Source organism: Cryptomeria japonica, chromosome 4 (assembly GCF_030272615.1).
Source record: "Cryptomeria japonica chromosome 4, Sugi_1.0, whole genome shotgun sequence".
Lineage (NCBI taxonomy): Eukaryota > Viridiplantae > Streptophyta > Pinopsida > Cupressales > Cupressaceae > Cryptomeria > Cryptomeria japonica.
In genome coordinates this window covers 203,305,114-203,310,883 of record NC_081408.1, presented here as the reverse complement: position 1 = coordinate 203,310,883, position 5,770 = coordinate 203,305,114, and the positions used below count along the sequence as shown (strand labels likewise).

At 30.5% G+C, this 5,770-nt stretch overlaps 1 long non-coding RNA gene across 1 annotated transcript; it reads right to left on the bottom strand.

Annotated features, from left to right (window-relative positions):
- Positions 1-2,671: 2,671 nt before the first annotated feature.
- On the bottom strand, positions 2,672-4,584 carry LOC131051862 (uncharacterized). Its single transcript, XR_009107213.2, has 4 exons — positions 4,417-4,584; positions 3,268-3,349; positions 3,101-3,162; positions 2,672-2,961 (listed from the first exon to the last, which is right to left on the bottom strand). It is a non-coding gene; the product is annotated as an uncharacterized LOC131051862 (long non-coding RNA).
- Between the last annotated feature and the right edge of the window lie 1,186 nt (positions 4,585-5,770).

Sequence of the window (5,770 nt, the reverse complement as noted above, 5' to 3'; positions counted from 1 at the left end):
GCTTCCTAAATTTAGCTTCAGTAAAAATAAAGTGCTGACTTAATTAATAAATTAATATGATTTAATTAATGAAGTGAAAAACCTTATTACTCCAACACAAACTAGTGATTAGTCATTTTGAAGATATCAAGGGTAATAAAGCTAGAGATTACATAGTGGGTCATCCCCCTATCCATTCTTGGGTAACTCTTGAAGCTCTGATGAAAGAGATGAATTAGGTGTGCAAAGAGATTCAAGAAGAAATTGAGAGATGGCCTTTGATTTGTCCAATTAGAGAGGATAGGATGGTCTAGGGTCATATGGGCAATGGGAAAGTCTCAGTCAAGGCCATATTTAGAGCACACTTCTCCAAATTTGTTAAGCTCGAGTGGGATAAATAAAATTATGGTAAAATACAATATTCCTAAGTTGAAGTGCTTTCTTTGGATTTCTAGAAGGATAAGGACACTCACTTGGGATAGGCTAAGGCTTTTTGGTCAGGTGGGGCCCTTCAAATGTGAGATGTGTCAAGTGAAGGAAGAAGATAATGACAATTTCTTTTTCAATTGTAGTTTTGCTAGTTAGATTTGGTCTACTTTCCTAAATAGATGGAATATATCTTGGCCTTTACCCAAGAGCATCCCTTAGCTCCTAGAATGTTAGTTCTTGAAGATTCAAAGTCCTGGTCTAAATCACATTGAAAATGTTGCTCCAGCTATCGTTGTGTGGAATATCTAGATTGAATGAAATATGAGATATTTTTAGAGTAAGAGAAATGGGGTGGAGAGTATTTGAGATAAGGTGGAAAGCATTATTTATGAAGTTGAGGAAATCTAGAAGAGTAGAAAAAGTGAGGTATGTGACAATGAGAAGTACTAGGGGGACTCTTGGCCACAATTTCATTGGCTTGGTGTTCATCAAAATATGCTCAAAAAAGGCTCTTACAACATGTGCTAGCTTCCACCTAGCATAGGATGGATAAAATTCAATTTTGATGGAGCTACCAAATGGAATCCTAGAAGGGATGGCAAGGGAGACATATTGAAGAATGATCTAAGAGGCTTATATTATGCTATGGAGGATCGTGATTAACAAATAAAGGGGTGGAAGAATATATGGATTGAAAAGCATTCAAATTTGATCATTAACACCTTAGAAGGTGGGAGGTATGAGAACTAGAGATTAGAATATATAATACATAACACAAGATGGGTAATCAAATGCTTAGAGAAAATAAAGGTTTCCCATATAAAAAGATGTAGTAATTGGGTTGTTGATTAGTTAGCCAAATTAGAAGTTACATAAAACATAAAAGAGGGAATTTGAGTCAACCAATGGTGGAAAGATTATATATTCCCGCTAATCAAGTTTCTTCACCAATACAAAAAATATTCTCCTATTAGGGACCTCAAAAAGAATCCTCCAGACGAGTTGCAGGTTTCAAGAAAAAGTGTTGTCTAGATTTGGGTTCACTAGAGCTTTATAGTTGTGTTTGGCCTACTTTGTGTGTGTCTAATCTATTATGGTCTTTGATCTTGACACTTTCTACATCTTAGGTTCTTGTCCTTTGACGCTATTTGGTATCATAGGACTTTTGTATTATATATTAACAGTTCCAGCCATATTATATTAACAAAAAAATAATAAAAATTCTAACAAAAAAAGGGAAAAAATGTATTTATTGCTTATATATTAATATGAGTAATCTATGTTAAGAAAAAAATTGAATAAATTTTATTTCTAGTTCATCTTATGTTGTATGAGAAGAAAATACTCTCTAAAAATAGTTTCAAATGTAATAAACATTTAATTAGTGAACATCTTAAAAGTTAGTAAAATAATTATTTAAAAAATAGAAACAAATATTTTAAATATTTTATATTGTCTTCAAATTATTCACAGTTTGTTTTCTTGTAATGGTGAAATATGAAAAACTTAGAAATGCAAGAAAATATACCTTCATGTGCGAAATAAAGTTATGCTACCACATATATAGAAATTTGTTAAAAAATGAAACTAGGTAGATTGAATATAAACAATATGACTTAGAGAGCAAACAAGTTAGTCAAGAAAAGGCCAACAAGGTGAGGAATGACCCTAGAATTCAATCCAAACAAACCACTCAAGACCATGCAAAATTTATAAAGTTTTGGTTCATGGATAGATAACAATAAAGCAACTATAAACATGCCAAAGCACACCATGTGAGTATACATACTATAAGGTAGCTATACAATTTTAACCTTGTTATAGATCATGCTTTATGAGGGAATTCCTTCTACAAAATATCTAACAGGACTTTTTTCTAACAATTCACATGTATTGTCAGTCACAAATGACAAGACTTTTTTGTTTATTTTAAAACTTTTTACATTAATTTGAAATATTATAAATAGAATAATAAATATTCACCAATGTTACAAATAAAATGACATTTAATACAACCATCCTTTCAAAAAAAAATCCATATTTCAGAAATTCTTAAATATCTTATATTCAATTATTTTGATTTCTCAAATAAACGAATAAATATTTACCACTACTATAGATGAAAAGACATTCATTACAACGGTGCATTCAAACAGAAGACTTTCAAGCCATATATCCACTCCATTAATCTATATTTGCTTTATACCTTTCAATACTTTTGTTGACAATAGTGTAAACCCTAACCGATGCCATTATCCTCAGCATGCGCATAGTATTTACATAAACCATACTTGTTTACAGAGAAAGCATTTTGTGGGTAAGAGTTAAGATACCATGTAACATAAAAAAAAAAGGATTATGGGTGATGTGAAAAAGACTTTTTTTGTTTGAGATTCCACTTTATTTATGTGGAGAAACACCTAGCCGTATATAGTATCATTCGTTATCCTTATTTGCTTATTTACATCCCACTGAAAGATAATGATATGGATATCATATTCCACGCCTGATCGATGTCGGTACTTAGTCCAGCTTTACCATTGTACACACTGCCTGAGGAACAACGGAACAAATTTGATTCAGTAAAATTTAACAGCACTCTACAGAATTAATGTCATAAAAATAATGCAGGCATCCTGGTATTACATTACTAAGCCAGATCAAAGTATCTAAGATATATTGTAATGCATACCTGAACTTTATGGAAGAAACTGGAAATGAGATGCTCCATAATTTTTTAGTAGTGGAGAGAACCTATAACAACCAAATGGTAACTATTTATTTATAACATTTGTTGCCATTAAACGATTGCTAGGCAAATATATCTAAGCAATAGCATTTTGACATTTTTGTGCTTACCTTTCCACCAATCTCCCCTTGTTGCATATTCAAGATTAGATGGGTCTGCTGTCTCTTCCAGTTTCCTTACTCCAATTTTATTCTGTGAGATATAATTTTAAATTAAGAAATTAGCGATATGATGTTTGACAGTATATATTAGTGAAATTTAGTGTTTTTTATTTTTAAATTATATATTTTTTATTATGGATTTTTTATTCTTATAACATGATCAGTTATCAAGATAAAGAGAACAAAGTCAAGAGGTGGATTACAGACACAAGTTTGTTAAATAAAGATGGCATGAAAAGGGGGAATCCATATCTCTTTTATTCAGATAATCTAAGTCTATAATCCATCTCTATTTTCAGATATGGATGATAAAAAGACACAATTAAATCCATAAATGTTCAGATTTAATAACTAAATTTTTTTAGTTTGCTATGAATCTATTCTTCTTTTATTTACGAAACTTAGCTCCCCAATCTCCTTGTCTTTTTTTTTTCTCTTCAACTTGATCATGGATAATCTTATGTAATTCAAACGTCAATTACAAGAAAATATATAATTTAATCTAAAAATACAGTTTTAATAAATAAAGACTTCACTTACTATAAATCCATCTCTCCCTTGTTTAGGAAACCCACAATCCATCTCTCCCTTGTTTAGGAAACCCACAATCTACCCTTCTTTTTCTTCTCTTCAATGTGATGATGAGTCATGTAGAGTGATCTTAACATTGAAGATTAAAAACACATAATCTAGGTCAAAAATAACCAAATTTTACATCGATGGTAAAAATACTTAATTTAACTCAAAAAGATCTAGATTCAACAAATAAAAATTTAATTTGCTATAATTCCATCCTCGTTTATTTATGAAACCCAAGTCTGTAATCCACCTCCCTTTTTATTCCTTCAATCTGATGATAAATCATGTAGTGCGATTAAAATATTGATGATTAAAAAATAAATAATTTAATCTAAAAATGCTATAAATATAAGTTATTATGACAATTAAAAGGTAAGAGCTCACCTTATTTATTGGTTTCTTTCTTTAACAGAAAATTATGTCTTATGCAATCTCATTAAACTATTTTTGTTACACGAGAACATTACGATATATATTTGAAAGTTTCAGTATTTCCAAGAGGGAAAGCTGAGAGATCACCATATTTATAGGTTCATTTCTTTCTTTGACACAGCCATAATACTCATCTGGTCCACCGTAGCATACAGAAGATCCAAGAAAGCTGTGCTCTGTAGAAGGCCTCCCACGTTTCTCACTTATGTCCTCTTTTACTCCTTCACATTCCTGCTTTCCTTTCCCTTCTGTGTAACTCCCTACACAATAACATTAGGTGTTTCAGAAAGACACATATAAGAAGAAACGAGGAATAAACTTTTTAACCATATCTGTCATTATCTAATTGTCTTTGACAGCTGTAGAGATGAAGTTTAAGAAACTCTAGTACTGCAGAATGTATTGTCTTTGTTGAGTAAATATCTAGAGGAGAAATTTTATAGTCTTATATTTTAATAAGAATATGTTAAAGCAAGGAAATCTATAAGTAAAAGCTAGAGTTTATCTCGGGACTTCTAGAAAGTAATTTTAATATTCAAACTTATCTAAGAGTCATTCTGCAAAAGAGAAGAAAATTATTCATAAATATTTTGTCCACCGTGCAAAAAACTAGATATTTTCTCAGCCACACAATTTTGTCATTTTACTAAGGCTTGGGAAAAGATATGAAATAGTCTATTTTACCATCTACGTGTTTACCAATAATTCCCATTTGATGCTCTTCATCATTCACCTTCTGCTTTCCCACAAGTTGCCCCACGCCTGAGTACACCGACAACTGAATAAAGCATACCGCAAATATAAGTAGAATGTTCACCTTCTGCTTTTACTTTTCCACAGCTTGCCCCACGTTTAAATACAACGACAATTGAATAAATCACACCATAAACCTAAAAAATATCCTTAATATATTTCTTAGAATTTTGAGAAAAATTAATATTTTTTTTTAATAAATTCTGATATTTCTATAATTTTTTTCTTATTAATATTTCTGATTATTTTCTATGATTCATCATGAAAATATATAGAACAAGAGATTTGCTTTATACATTCTGATGATGAATCATGGAGATTTACAGTATACATCTTGATGATGAATGGTAGAATACGATCTGAAATGTTAATTAAACAAGTTCATACACTCAAATCCAGAAATGAACAAGATTTGATATTTTGAATAATAGAAATCTAATATCTTTAATAGTACATATAGAAATACAAAACTATCTTTTTGAAGTATGAGACAAAAGATTCTAGATAGAGATTTCACAACACAAATGTCACAATTCCATATATATCACTTGCACCAAGCCATGATTTCAATTTATAATCTTGTTGAAAAGACTACAGACATTATAACAGAGAAAGAGGACATGAAAGCTTCAAAATATCTAGATAAAGATGGGTATCATATAAACAGAAAAATGATTTAAGAGTTCCA